Source organism: Parasteatoda tepidariorum, chromosome 12 (genome assembly GCF_982258835.1).
Source record: "Parasteatoda tepidariorum strain Cologne lab strain chromosome 12, Ptep-v5.0, whole genome shotgun sequence".
NCBI lineage: Eukaryota > Metazoa > Arthropoda > Arachnida > Araneae > Theridiidae > Parasteatoda > Parasteatoda tepidariorum.
This window is the reverse complement of record NC_141766.1, coordinates 55,307,355-55,323,903: the sequence shown is the minus strand read 5'-3', so window position 1 is coordinate 55,323,903 and position 16,549 is coordinate 55,307,355. Positions and strand designations below refer to the sequence as shown.

The following is a 16,549-nucleotide window of genomic DNA, read 5'->3' as shown; positions in this document are numbered from 1 at the left end:
AGAGTAGAGCATTCGCCTTCCAATGAGGTGAACCGGGTTCGAATCCCAGCTATGACTGATCGATCCAAATTTCACAACCGGCTTGATATATAATATCCTCAATAGTTGACGGATCATGTGTTAGAGTCCACTTGACATCAGACTAACCGTTAGAGGTTTTCGGGGTTTTCCTTTCCATGTAGAGCAAATGCGGACTAGTTCCACCCAAAAAAATCCTCCACGAAGACAAATTTTTCCAATGATTGATCCAGGAGTTCTCTTGTCTTCTGGATCGGGTTAAAATTTACAAGGTTACGGAGTTGAACATCAGTAGTCGTAAACCCAAAATTGGGTCAGCTGTTCAACGATGGTTATAAAATGAAATACTGATAAAAATTATAAATATAATTAATTCGATTTTAAATCGTTACATTGCATTAAAAACTACAATCGCTCTTAAAAACTTTTCTTGGTCAATTCGAAAATTTGGCTTATCATTATTTTGACCCAAATCTTCACTTACAATTCAGAAATCCTAAAATAAACTAAGCATATTCAAACGTTTCAGATTAATGCTTTTTATATTCATTATTTTTCGATAAATATTGTAGATACTATTCAAAACGAATTATAATACCTCTATTCGTTTCGATCAATAAAAATAATAAATAACATTGCATAGATATTTTTTATTGATAACATAAACTAATTAATGGTTTGGCCTGATCATAAAATCTGATATCGAATCTTGAGTGAAACTACCAATATTTGCTTTTTAATGTGACAAAACTTTCCATTTTCTTTTAAATCGGTTTAGATGCTAGAATATCACATTATATTTTACAGCACTATAAATATCATAATCAAGTAAGAAATGAAAGGAATACTGCTATAGGCATGACTCTCAATATTTTAAGAGAATACTAAAATTACGACTTCCTTTATAATATAAAATTTTAAAGATTGAGCACTATTGCGATTATGTTTGGTCTGATTACTATCGTAAGGGCCGGAAATTGGATTTTCAAAGGCTCTATGCATCACTCAATACCTTGTAGATCCTTTTAATGCTTGTTCTCAGGTCATCTGCTGACAACTAGTACACGTCTAATACCTTAACTGTTATCTCGGGTGATAACCGCGTAAATGGAGGAGATGCTAAAATGGAATAATGCCTGAAAATGAAAGCTATAACAATTTTTTTTCGAGAAATTTAATGGCATTTTTCTAGCATTTCATGGAAGGGTTTAAGAAAGACGAGAGAGAAAATGGCAACGGGACTTAAAAGCTTTTCTTTTCCCATTATGGAACAATTAAGGATGCTAATTAACTCTATTTCGAAAATAGAACTTCTTTTATGTATATATATCGTTATGACAAAGTTAAGTGTAAATTAATAAATGAAAAACGAACTTGTTTTAGTGGAACCAAGTTAATAACATTTGTTTTTAAAATTTAACTTGAATATAGATGATGCGTAAATTTAGAAATCAAATATATTTAAAGATGTATTAACATTTAAAATTAAAAGAATCTTGTTTTATGTTTTTGATAGAGAAGTAACTGTGATTTATTATCAATAATGATTAATTATTTTTTTAAAAAAATATTTAAGATAAAATATTTAGTTTTAAACATGTTATGGTTGGTTATAAATATACACATTTATAAGTTTTGCATTAGTTTTTTATAGAAAAGATATTCATATAAAAGATATTCATATAAAGAAAAAGACATTCATATTGTTCTTCCATTAAGACTACATAGTGGAATAATTTATTTTGGAGATAGCACGTTTTTATATTATGTATTTTTTATTTTGAATACTTATGTAACTTGGATTTTGTACTCACGTTAAAAGTTCTACCAAAGACTACGGAATTTTAAAGTTTATTAATTAATGGCTTGTATTAAGTGGATTTTTTAACTTATTTGTTCTTTTGTTATAACTGTATTTGAGCACTATTCATTTTTCAGTTTACTGCTACTAATGCTCAACTCTGTTGCCTTGTAATTTTGAACTTAATCCTGAAGGCAAAGAAACTCATGGATCAAGTATATAGAGAAATTTGCTTTAGCGGTCTACTTTTTGAGGAGACTAACCCGCATTTGGGTTACAGGGACAAGGAAATCACGAGAACCTGCCCGGTTAGCCTGGCGGCAAGGGGACTCTGAACAATGATCGGTCTACTGTCAATGATATTTTCGTCAGCACTGTGGTCGGTGCGAGCTGGATGCGGAATTAGTATCTACCAGCCTTGGCTAGGATTCAAACCCGCTTCACCTCATTGGGAGGCAAGTGCACTAGCCACTGAGCCAACACGGTTCAATTTATTTGCATCAACTTTTTTGAAAGACTATAGTCATAAAAGTAGAAGCACCGTAAAAAATGAATACTCAAATTTCACGAAACTTTCCTCGCTTTTGAAGAAACCATTTCCTGGTATATGCTCCGAGAGAATATTTTGTCAAAGTGACGAAATAACAATCGTCACTTCTTCAAGGTAACGAATTTAGTGAAATGTAAATAAATACTTCGTCAATCTAATTTTTTTGACACCTCAAAGTGTGATCGTCTATAGTTGATTTCTTCTTCGTGGGGACCATGTAAGTTGATTATCGTTGATTCAATAACGATAGGACATATAGTAGCGGGATTTGAACCAGGGATCTTCCTGGTATGAGGCTATCTCCCTGCCCACTATAAAGTTCGGTCGGCCTATTTCGTCAGTTTTGTTATGTTTGCCTGGTCTTCATTCTAGTTGACTTATCTCCCACAATGCTTTGTGATGAGGTTTTGCGTTAAGGAATATTTTCTTCACGTATTTGAGATTTCGTGTTTCGTCGCAAATCTCATGATTTCTTGACGAAATGATTTTTTAAACTGACGAAATACAAATCAAGGATACGAAATATAATCTCCAATTTAAAAGATTTATAATTAATTTGGATACATAACTTTTTATAATCTTTCATATTCAAAAATAAATGTAGAAACTAATCTAATATATTGGAAATATATACAGAAACACAGCCCAACTTTATTCCTGAAATTAAAGTGAAATTATAAGCTTTGAAACTTCCATGAATTTCTTGTCACCACTTTTTTCTAGTTGTACACATCTTAAAACTTATTACCTAATTTATTGCACATTTAAAAAATGCTAGTAGATTCAAAATGAATGTATTTTGACTCTAAAACTACGAACTTTAGTTACCAGCATTGAAAAACTTAACAATAAATTATGCTTGAATCTAATAAATGCATGAATTGCTTTTTTTTCAGTTTCAGCAGGAAATTGTTATTGTATAATGAAAATGGTATTATATGTTAGTCTTTGTAATTTCATTCTTGATATAATAAAGTTGATTTCAATGATTCGGCCATATTATAAAAACTGTGGCTTAATGCCTACTCAAATTCGGTGTTAATGAACTCTAAAAATTGCGGGAAAGATTACTTTGTTGAAAGCTTATACCAAATCGAGTGGTTTTCTTACATACTTCAAATTGTGCAGTTAAATCTTAACACCAATAATTGTTAAAAGTTTCCACTAATCTGCCGCTCCTTGGGAAGAAGGTAGTTTCTTTAGGAGCTTCATAAATTTGGAGGATAATTGAATTGATTCGTCTCCTCCACTTTTTTTCAAAATTGAGATTCATGCATTTTTAAATTTAGCTGACATGGATCCATAGTTAGGATATTAAAAAATCATGTAAACTACACGGTACAGAAAAATATGTGAAGAAATTCGAAGAATTTCGTGCTAAATTTTTCTTGCTTTTTTAAACACTAAGCAAAATTTATTAAGGGATCCCGAACTTTAGGTTGTTGAATGTATATCAGATGCAGTTTTTTAGACGATCTCTTCGCATTCAAATTTCTAAGTGATAAAGTGGCCTCTTTAAAATCTAAATTCGTACAACGTCAATTTAAAAACACTATTATAGGACCACTATTTATAGGACCTGTGACAAGCTTGTAAAAAGAATTGCTCACTTTTAACATCTCTTCAAAAGCGACTAATTTTTAAAAAAATATATAATAAGTAAAATATACTAATATAAAAAGATACTAACAAAAGATGATGCATTAAAAATTTAATTGGATAGATAGCTTATTATATATTAGTTGCTTTTAGTCTTTTAAAAAAGGTTTCATGAGAGAAGTTTGAAAATAAAAGATATTATTAGTTATTTGTTAAATAACTATGTCCAGTTTCTTGAAAACACATTTAAATGAACTTATATCATTAAACTAACTAAAAACTATTGAAGTACAAATTTTATCTTTTAGTGCACTGAATATTTGCCTGAAAAGTCACATCTTAATCCCAATTACCCTGACCATAAAGTCCGGAACTTTGCCGCGTAATGATTATTTTTAGCATTGAAAAAAAGTTTTTAAATTTGTGGCAAACAAAGTTTGAAAAGGTCCTTTTTCGCTCCATTTTCTAAAACATGCCTTACAAGCTCTTTCCATTTTCTTTAATAAGAATTTAAATTTTGTCAAATTTCTAAAAAACGCATATAGAGCTGTGTTCATTTCCTTAAACTCGCATTTTGAGCTGTTTTCAGAGTGAAAAACTGACTGACGACTGATATTTTCCACTCCATAGGAGTCTACCAAGGATGAAGAGGTTAAAATAACGTAAAATAAACTTAACCCACTTTCTAAACAAGGCTCATCAACATTAAATTTATCGTGTTAATGCAAAGTGAGTGATTTCTTAACTATTCATCCAGATCCTTAGTATTTATAATTTAAAAGAATCAAATAAATATATTTCTAAACATTTAAAGAAAAGAGTGGCTTGTTTAAGTGGTTGATTCTTTTCACCGAGATTTCACTTATGAAAAATCTAATCAAGCGTTTCTCAAACATACCAGAGGATGAAAATGAGAAACTAGTAATTTTAATTTCGTTGAGGAGAGTTGAGTGAATTTTAGTAACAATTTGAACCTTCTCCGGAAAATTACCGCCGGATAACAACGACTTGATTTCCGGCCCAATGAACCACGAGTTCACCTCTTTTGCAAATAGCCTTGTTTCACGCATGAAGTTTCTAAACTTGTTCGACTCCTTTGGACTAAAAGGCCTTTCCAAGAACTTTAGACAATATTAAATTCACGCTTTTCGAAATATTTTGCGTTTTTAACAGAATTAACATTTTATATAAAAAATTATCGATCGAAAATCGTTTATCGATAACGTTTTAAAGTATGAGAGTTCGTTTAAATATTTTAGTTTTATATTTCAGTTGTATCGATGAAATTGAAGAAAAAAGAGCTGTAATAAAATTGTTTATCAATTTTCGTCAGAGTCCTTTTACTCCATTTAAGACAACTGTTGTGAAAATATATTTAAATTAAAGAAATATTAATTTATTTAAAAATTTTTATTGGATTCATTAAAAAATTCGCTTATTTAATGAATTTAATAAGCCTGCGATAGCCTGGTTGGTAGGGTGTTGGACTCACGTTCGTGAGAAGAGTTCGAATCCAGCCAGCCGAAGACTTCCCGTGTAATAAATGGTCACTGGTGTACGTTAAATCTGTAGGGTCACAAAGTTTTCCACGTTTCCATAACATTCATATTCAATATCTCTGAGGGTAATGGATAGGAAATTAATCGTTTTCTGGTGCTGGTCAAAATAACGATCTGTGGATTAATGAATGGATATATGAATGAGTCCGCCCTATAAGCGGTTGTGACGTGTGGGTGCGGCTGAAGTCGAATTCGCTCCGCGAGATGGCACTACTTGAAAACAAGAACAATCGCACCCCCAGTGCCTTAATGGCCTATGACAACAATAAAAACTATAATGAATTTAATTTCTTTTTATATTTACTTCATTAAATTGATAAATTAAAGTAATATGTTACGGAAAATAATTAAATTATTAAAATTTCCTTATTAAAATTTTATGGAATTGTCAAAATTTCATAATTTTATTTAGTGAATTCCTATTTCTATTACAACAATATCGATTATTAATCGTTTATCAATTAAGATTCAAAGTATGGAAGTTCGTGTAAATATTTATATAGGTCGTGTAAATAATTAGCAGGAATTTAATGGAACTATTGAAATTCTATTGATTCTCGAAGAATTTCATAATTTCACTTATTAATTTCGTTTCCTTAAGAAAACATTGATAGTTAATCTTTTATCGATAAAGATTTAAGCATTGAGAGTTCGTAAAAATAATTTAATTTTATATTTTAGTTGTATGGAATGGAAATATTTGAAAAAGAAAATGAAATAGTTTAACAACAGAGTTGTTTCGGTGAAATAAAAATTTAAAAAAAAAGTGGTAGGAAAATAAGTAACCCATTTTTACCTACCATCTTTTTACACATTTAAGTCTACTGTTGCACAAACACATATAAATTAAAAAAAAAAATTCCTTAAATTCATTAAAAGAATTCCTTTATTAATTAATCATGCATTTATTATTTTATTCATTAGTTTATTTTTAATTTTTTACTTATTTATTAAAGTTTTATTATTGTATTTTTTAAAATCCAATTTAATTAAAAAAAATTATCAATCGTTAGCCATTTAACGAAAAAGTTTAAAATTATGGTCCTAATTTTTTATATTTCATTTATGGAACTAAAAGTTAAGAAAGAAATAGGCACAATTTAATTGCTGGGTTGTTACAGTGTATTAAAACTTGAAAATACTTCAGCAAATTAATTAATCCACTTATGTCAAACTTTTTTTTGCCCATTTAGGGCTACTGTTACAAAAATATCTTTAAATTTTCTATCTATCTATCCATCTATAGTTTAAAAATTTAGTTAAAAACTTTCATGTACGTGAATGTATTTCATAATGTATTAATTAACTCACTCATTCATTAAAATATTTCATTTTTTATTAAAATTTCATTGTTACATATTTTAAAACTGCAGTTCGCTAAAAATGATCGTTAATCGTTTATCGATAAAGATTCAAATTATAGAATTTCTTATAAATAATTTAGTTGTATAAATAAAAGTGAGGAAAAAGCAGAAAAACTTTAGTAACTGGTTATCATTGTTGTATTAAATTTCTTTTTAAAAAAAGGGGTACCAAAATAACAAACATATTTATGCCTAGCGTTCATTAAGCCAGTTTAACAACCGTTTACATTTTTAAAAAATATCGTTTTAGAAAATTTCATTTAATTAATTCTCTTATAAATTCATTTATTCACTAAAAAAAAACTTATTTATTTATTATACACTTTTGACTTAAAAGCGTGTCCCAGGCACCACTGCCACCTACAAATTATTTACCACTCTAAATGCTGAAATATTTACTTTTAAATGTTAAGCGACCACTTTATTTAGTTATCTCCAGCAATTATGGTAGATTTGCAAGCAATGAGTTTTTTCTTGCAAACTTTTAATGATTGTGTAAGTTTTGCTACCATAGAAAGGACCTAGCACTCGAAGGTTTTAAATTTCTTAATATCATTTATATAAATTCAAATTTCATTAAAAAATATCGATTGCTAATTGTTTATTCATAAAGACTCAAACTATTTGGTCATCCGGAAAGTTCCGAAAAAAATATTCAAGTGGTAACAAACTACTCATCAATATAGTCTGAAGCATTCTTAATTTCGCAACCACTTCAATTTATCTACCATATTTATCTAGCATGTATCAGACTTTTAATTTTGCAATAAGTTTCTAAATCTTTGAGGTGATTAATAAAAGGTAATGATCCATTTTCATCGACGTGGGATATATTTTATAATATACCACTTTTGATACCACTTAAATAAGTTTACCGTATTATTGGGAGCTTAAACTATCAAAAAACAGCAAAAAGTTTCTGGGAGACCAATTATAAATAAAAGTGTTAAAAAATTAATTTAATAGCGAGGTAATTACAGTTTATTTTTTTTAAAAAAAAAGAAATTTGCTGCATAAATAATTTATTCCTTTATGCCTCGCGCCTTTTCAACTCATTTAAGACTACAGTTGCGAAAATGCATTTATTTGTTTTGATGTTATAAAAAATTGGTTGGAGCTTAATCTTTGACATATCTGATAATTTCAAGTCTTAGCAAGCAAATTTTTTTAGTACAGTTGGTAGTTTTGTTGGTCACAGCAATGACCTAATTTCAAGATCGAAATATGCGTATTTCGAATAGTAGTAAATTATGGTGTTAACGATGCCTTTTTTTCTCAGATATGAATTTCAAGATTAAAATAGTTGATTTACCGATCTCTATCTGTTTGTAAGAAGCTCTTGTGGGCTCTTAATGGGTTGAAAGTGCAATTTCTCTTATTAAAAAAGAAACAGTATTAGGTACCTATTATGTATTAGCACAGCACTCGAAATTAAAAATTTATATCATCTAGCAATACTTTCAAGTTTATTACACAATTTATGAGGATAGGAATAAAAACTGGAATACTGAAGATCTACACTCATTGCATTAAACAGTAGCACACCAAAAAGGGTTGTCAGAATGAAACAAAATTTTACATACAACCAGCGTTGATAAGTAATTAAAAAATCAAAGCAAAATGATCATTTATTACAAAAAGAAATGCAAAGAAATGGTAATTGAACACTCTTGAGCCTTCTCTAGTAGGCAATCAAGATGCAATGTGATAGGGAATTGACGAATACGAATCTCTTATGTTGTCCAACAACATGTCGTTCTACTGTTTCTGTAAAAACACCGCTAAATGAAGTAAACTCGGAGTTTGTTCGTCATGCCATCCCAAGTTGTCATAAATATGCTTGCTTGGAGACAAATCTGGAAATCGAGTAAGCCAGAGAAAGGTGATAATGCGGGGCGGGGGGGGGGAAATTTCTGTGACACCCACGTTGTTGGACATTGCCTTGCTGAAAAAAAGATCTCCTGGTCACCCTGCCTTGAGTAGCAACACATGGGGTGGAAGGATGTTATGAACGTACCGCAAAGTTTCATGGCGCCATGAATCAATATTAGGGGGGATCATGTGTAGTATGTGATGCCACCTCATACCATAACATCAAGTTTGAAAGTGGTGCGTTGCTGTACAGTGTAAGCAGGATTGACCTACATCCAACTTTGTCTTCGTTTGGAGTGCTGTTGTAGGATGGACTGCTACCAGGATGGACTGTTACCTGGACAGAATGGATTACCTTGACAGGATGGACTGCTACCAGGTCGTCTTCAATGTTGAATCTAGATTTTATTTGGGCAGTGATGACCATTGTGTAAGAGTGTGGAGAAGGCGTGGTGAACTCCTCAATCGTGCCGACGTTGTACAACTATATACACATTACAGCTGATGTGATGGCCTGGAGTGCCATCGCATACGACACAAATGACTCCAAATATAGATCTGTGGCACCATGACAAACGAAAGGTACATTTGGGACATCCTTTAGCCATGCCTGTAATTCATATCAGGGCTCCCAGGATCTAATTTTCAACCTGCAATGCTCGGCCACACACAAAGAGAGTGTCACAGAAATCCTCCGTCACGTTACCACCCTTCCTTGGCCTGCATTACTTGGTGACAATCCCAAGATTTGTCACCAAATGAGCATATCTGGGACCATTTGGGACGACAAGTTCGACAGCCTCAGAGTTTATCTGATTTAACGGTGTTTTTACAGCAACTATGGAATGAGATGCTGTGGGATATCATAAGAAACTCGTATTCCTCAATGCCTGACCGAATTACATCCTGCTTTCTCTCTAGAGGTAGCCAGAGTGGGTAGTAAAACCTCCACTAATCTGTATTGTTTCTAGCTATAAATTATCATTTTGCTTTGACTTTTTAATCATTTACTGATACTAACGTGCTCATTGCACAGGTAAATTTTCGTTTCATTATGTCAACTCTTTCTAGGTGTGTTAATTTTTATGACAATAAGTGTATTTTTAACTGCAACTAAAATCAAGTCATTCGTCACTGGTCTTTTCTACTGTTCTCTTAAGTAATTCACTTTCTTGTGTTGTTAATCTTTTACTTTTCTTAAACTATAATGATATTTTTTTAGCTTCACTGATTCAAATATTTTATGTCAATAATATTTTATTTCGCAGACCATTTAACTTGATTTCATTAACTTATGAGCGTTTTTTTTAGCTGTATTTTCTTTTGAATGAGTTTTTGCTATACTTTTCAAAAAGAATAAAAAATATATAGTTAGGGCAAAATGGGTTCAATACATTTACTTTTTTTTAAACTAATGATTATTTTTAAACTTCACTTCTTCAAAACTTGTATGTCAATAATGGTTTACTTTGAAGACTATTTAACTTGATTTTATTAACTAGATAATTATGATAATTATAGAATTATTGTACTGCCAGTTTTTATCTTTTTTTAATAAAACATCTCTCATATTCAACTTTAGTTGGAAACAGTAAGCAGACAACCATGTTTAGTTTCATTTCTGTTTTAAAAACCATATTTCCTTCTTTCAAAAAATGATTTGTTTGCTTAATTTCAAATTTTAATTTCAAGAATAAATACATCTTTAAGACAAGCTTGCTGAGTTTATTTGAACAATTTATTTTTCTTTAACTAATGATCCATTTTCAGCTTTAATGCTTCATAACTTTTCTGTTAATAATATTTATTTTGCAGGTCACTTAACTAGATTTTATGAGCTCCCGAGTGTTTTTTTAGCCATGATTTTAAAAAGAATTCTGATAAATAAATGGCAAAGATATTTTTAACTACCAAGTTATTTAATTTAGTTATTATCCAATTACTCGTTAAGAAATAAGAGTGAAAAATAATGTGTTTTGATGTTTTGTAGTTTTAAAAGTCAAAAAGGTAATATTTCGCTGATATTTGTTTCTAGGAAGTATTTTAGAAAAGGGCAATAGGGATGTCTTGGTAACCACGAATTAGTAAAAATACGGGAAAAAAAAAACTTCCTGTTTGCAATAAATACCTACTATATCTCTACTATATGATGAAAATCAAAGATGGAACAATTATGCTACTAGTTCAATAGCTTCGATGCGTCAAAACTCTTATGTTAATTATATATTTTTCTTTTAAGAACACTTAACTTGATTTTATGAAATCTCGAGTGTTTGTTTAGATATATTTTCTAAAAAGAATCATGATAAATAAATGGGAAAGATATTTTTATCTATGAAGTTACTTAATTTAATTATTATCCGAGTTCTCGTTAAGAAATAAAAGTTGAAAAGGATGGGTTTTGTTGTTTTGTAATTTTAGAAGTCAAAATGGCAACATTCCTCTCATTCTTGTTTCTATGAAGTATTTCTGAAATGGGCAAGAAGGATTTCTGGGTAACAACGAGTTAAGTAAAAATATGGAAATAAAACTGCCTATTTGCAATAAATACTTACGAAATCCAACCCCACTATATGATAAATGCTAATTATGGAATAAATGTGCTACTAATTTCGTTAATAAAGAAGCTCAATCATATTCAACCCTAGTTGGAAAAAGGAGAAACTCACGTTAAGTTTAATTTCCGTCTTTAAAAAAATATCTTTCTGATAAAAAAATAAATAAATGCAAGTTTCAAATTTAGTCTCGAATTGTAATTCTTATTTATTTCAAAAAAAATATATCGATACGGCGAAATTGCTCAGCCTATTTGAACATAAACATACAGAAAAAATAGTAGTAACATCCATTTTTACTAGAAATCTAGGGTCATATTTAATTCAGTGTACTTATATGCAAATTTATAATTAGCAATCTCATCGTCTGTCAGCCCCATTGAAGTCACATCAAAAATCTTAGAATGGATGGCATAAAAGCTGTGCCCAGTATTAAAATTAGACTAGGACAAGGGGATATGTGAGTTTAAGTAATGAATAGCTTAGAGACAGTACTATTCTTTTATGCTGCTTTTAGTAGGTCAGTTTCTGCCAGCTCCAAAAATTGGCGATTTTTCTTTTACGCCAAGTGTTCATTTCTGTCTGTGGGCCCTCCAATTGTCAGAATTTTCTAAAATTTGGTTTCATTGATAATTTTAAGTGAATAATCGATTAAAGTAGCTGCAAAAAAAAGAGTAAAAGGTGATCCGTTTCTTTTATTGTTGTAATATTTAGCGATTATCTCTAATACTAGATCAAAAGAAAAGTACTTTTGTTGACGCTAATTTCGCTAAGTTAACATAAGTTAACATAAGCTAAATTCTTCATTTTAGCTTTCGACAATTTTCCAGGAACTCTCTGCCAGTATTCGAAAATATAAGTAAATAAAAGATATTAAACTTACAGGTGACATTTACTGCCTTAATTCTCTTCATTGGTTTTCAATTACTAACTTCTTTTATGCGATATTTTTTTTTATTTCTTTCAAATTTAATGGCTTCAGTTTTGTATACTATACATATTAAACTTCAACATGATATATCATTTATAACTATAGTTATAAGTTATAAGCAACGTTATATAATTAAAGCTATAAAGTTATATAGCTATTTAGCTATATAGTTATTAAGTTATGTAGTTATAAAGTTATAAGAAATGTTATAAAGTTTTATAGTTATAAAAATGTTATAAGTTGTACTTTTTAAAACTAGTTTTAAAGAGATTTGAAGAGATTTTGAAAGGAAATTTTTAAGAGATTTTAGTCTAATTACGAGCATTAAAAATACTATTTCATTAATTTATTTTTCTTTTTTTGAATTTATCAGTATTTAATAATTTCAAGCAATTAATAGGAAAATTCTTTTAATTAATGCACTTTTTATTGAAAAATTATAACTAAAAGATTACGTTGAATTACAATGACTATGCCTTCATAGATCAAGCTTCAGGTTTACAAGCAGTAATTAAGTCTTATAATCTATGAAGTATCTTTTAATTTATAGCTTTAACTAGTTTCAAGAGCCCTTATCATAATTATAAAAAATCCCCCTTTTTTTCTAAAAAAAAGTAACAATAGTTCATTTTTGTTGATAGGCTACAAAACAATAGATCATGAAGATGTTTCATTTCGATAAGTTTTTCTCATGGTTTTATTCTCTAACAAAAAACGATAACTCAAGATCTCTTTGTTCCAAAAACTACACTTTTAATCAACAAGACCTACGTAAGCTTTAACGTAGCTTATTAACGTAAAGCAAAACTACTCTTCTCCTTCTAGTATTGGACTTTTCATTTTATCAAAAGAAGGAAAATCTAAGAAGTACTGAAGGGGATAAAAAAGATAAAAAAATAAAAATTGCATATAACTGAAACAGTAAAAAGTAATGATAAAGCTCATGAAAATCAACATTGCATTGCTTTGTTCTGAAAAATATTGAAGGATGTTGGATATATTTATATCAGAGATTTCAAGTAGATGTTTTTGAGCTTTTGGATCAGCGTTGAAACAAATACTTTTTCAACAGATTTATAAGAATCGGGAGCTATTGTTTTTATTTATGTCCATTCTTGGGTTATTTATCCTTAAAAGCTTCTTCAAACTATTGTTGCTTGCATAAGAAGAAAATACTAATATTTGACTTACTTTAGTTGTATTTAAAATCTTAAGCTATTTTTCTTTTATATAATAGTAAAGTTTATAAAATTATAAGCACATATATACGGTAATGATTTTTATGGGTATTATGTTATTGGATTATTAATAAAAAGATAAGAGAATTATAATAAAATTTAAATAGAAAAGCATACTGAAGTAGAACTAAATAAACAGGAAATCAATATAGGACTTAATCAGGAGCATTTATTTATGTAAGGAGCTTCACTGTTATTAATTAAAACTATTATTAGTGTCCTGAAGCCCCATTTGTAAAAATATTTACATCGGTTTAGTGTTTTTTCTGTTACATTTTCAAACTGATTTTTATTTAGGAATATGTAATTGGATCCAAGCATGATGTTTTCAAAAACAACTCTCCTGTGATATTTCGATTTTTTTTTATTAAAAAAAACGAATGTGCGATTTAAAAAAAAAAAACATAACTTCAGCCATTAAGTATTGATTTCCCATCTAATATTTCATCCATACATTTGCCTTCATAACTACACTCAGACCTCTAATTAACGAAGTAAAATAATCCTGAAAAAAGTTTATTATTTGGAAAATTTGTAAAATAGAAATCCATCTTTTAAACTACTTTTAAAAATACAAAATAAATTTTAAATTCTTAAATACTATATATAATTAAAAAAAGTAATTAATGAGGTGCTTTTTTCTTGTTGAATTATATGTAGTTGGTGGGCTTTTTTATTCCGGACGCAACTCAATGTAAATGTTTAAATAAGTGGAGACAGTTTGAAATTCGTGTTTAAGAAAATGGAAACAGCTTGAAATGTGTGTTTTAGAAAATGGAAACAGCTGAAATAAAGCGTATTGAAGGAAATGGACACAGTGAAAAATTGCCTTTTCAAATTTTGTTTAACAAAAATTTAAAAACCTTTTTTTAACAACCTTTTTTAGTTTAATCATTACGTTTAGTTTAATCATTACGCTAAGTCCTGTACTTTTTTTAGGTCAGGGTGGCAGGAAATATGATGTGAATTTTCAAGTATATCGACATACTCAGCTCACTAAAAGAAAAAGTTTTTTTTAAAGAAAATCTATGTGGAGAAAACAATTCTGGTAAAATTACCGTACTTGTAGGGTAATCATATTTATGCTTAAGAAAAACATAATTCTAATAAAACCACAACGTACGGTATTTAAACCATTCATTTTGTAAATTTTTCGTTCGCATAGTAATGGTTTATTGGAAATTTTGATTTCCTAAATCATAGTTCTTATTACCATAGATATGGTATAAGTGCAAAACTGAAAAATAAATTTAACCCAAAAAATGTTTTTGTGCCATGCTCTGTTGTTGTTACTTATGCCATTTGCCAATACTAGTGAGCCTGCTGAGGATATCAAGCGGATTTTTAAGGCAGAAGGTGAGTTTCTTGTTTATCAGAGACGTCATCTATGGTCAAGAATACGAATTTAGCCACACACACGTCACAGCCCCGTTTTACATGGAGGACCCAATCATACTCCTTTCATTCAGCCACAGATCGTAATTTTAACCTGAACCAGAGAATTAACTATCTCCAATGACTTTTTATGAGAACCTGAAGGGTTTTGTGACCCCGACAGATTTAACGTGCGCCAGTCACCATTTAATACACGAGGATTCTTCTTCCTGCAGGATTGGAACTCTCGCATGCACGAACACGAGCCCAACGTCCTACCAACCAAGCTATCCCAGCTATTTGCCATGCTCTAACGCAGCGTGATAAAATTACTAAACAATTTCAGAACTGTCATTCACTTTAAAATTTGTCGGATAATTTTAACTTCCAGATGTCTATGCCTATACCGAATAGAATAGTAATAGACTGTTTGCAATTCTATGGTTAGTTCAAATGGGTAATATGAGTTAGGTGATGGTTAATCATTTTTTTCGCAAATACATTTCTCGCTCAGTGGGAAAATGGACCTAAATAATGCTTTCAAGTGCTTAAAAAATACTGTACTTGGATAGATCAAGCTAAGGTATCTTCTGTATGCCTCTTTTATGAAGGTAGAGGGATTTAATTATTTTTTTAGTTACATGTGTAGGTTTCATTCCAAATGCAAAGAATAGCTTAAAAACTCTTTTCAATATGAAAAAAGGATAACACAAGTTTTAGAAAAACAGCCAGAACATACTTCCAATGTTAAAGTGAAGTTCGATCCTACTACATCCACGCTACAAGGCGGTTGGAATACCTCACGAAATCCCCGAGCATTTATTGCAAGTAAAACAGCTATAACAGAATTGATGTTTCCGATATCGAGGGAGATTGTCCTTCCACCATACTCGCTGGATCGTAGAGGTATTGGTTCGAAATCATTGTGTGATCTTTCTCATTTTCTTGCTGTTTTATAATTTGGTAAGAGACATATCATCCTTTGTATTAAGCATACGAGTCTGCACATGTATTTAAAACAATTTTATTTATTTATTGCTACACATCCAGGATTACATTGGAACTGAAACCCACTACCTCTATTTTGCATTGTGTTTAGCGAAAACAAGAAACTTCCCTGCGTGGGAGGCTTTGTTAAACAAATGATTGAAAAATAAATATATAAGCAAACATTACTATTCCAAATATTTGTTTATTTATTGTTACATATACATATGCAAGTTTCCGGTCTCATAACAAAGTACGGTTTATTATTAGTTCTATTCAAGTTGAAGAACATGCAGCACAAGTTAGAAAAATGCGCTACAAAGAAGCATCGATTGATCAATTGCAGCGTGGAAGTGGCGGGTTCGAATCCAGCTATATCTCTGGATATTTGTTCATCAAACAATTTTCTTTCTATGAAAATATTCATGCATTTCAACATGAAAAGGAATCATATGCTTTACTTTGTAATGAGCACACAAGACTGCATATGTATGTAGAATAATAAATGAATAAATATAAACAATAAAAACTTCCAGTGTTGCGGTGGGATTTAAACCGTTTACCTCAAGGCTTCTTTTTAGGATGTAGGAGCAGCTTTGTTATATAACAGTTTGGCTACTAATTTAGTTTTGCCCAGTTTTGGCACTTGTATTTTTTGAATACACATTTTTTTATAATTTTAAAAGTTGGTAGATGTTATC

At 30.1% G+C, this 16,549-nt stretch overlaps 1 protein-coding gene across 2 annotated transcripts in view; it reads left to right on the top strand.

Annotated features, from left to right (window-relative positions):
• Positions 1 to 16,549, top strand: part of LOC139427251 (uncharacterized) — a 148,162-nt gene that overhangs the window by 85,406 nt on the left and 46,207 nt on the right. Inside the window, exon 2 of one of the 2 annotated variants that reach the window (XR_011638390.2) lies at positions 1,957 to 3,500. The exons of the other annotated variant lie outside the window; for it this stretch is intronic. The gene's annotated coding sequence lies outside the window, so the exon portion shown is untranslated. Of the gene's footprint in view, positions 1 to 1,956; positions 3,501 to 16,549 lie in introns of those variants that run through there. 2 annotated transcript variants of the gene reach the window in all.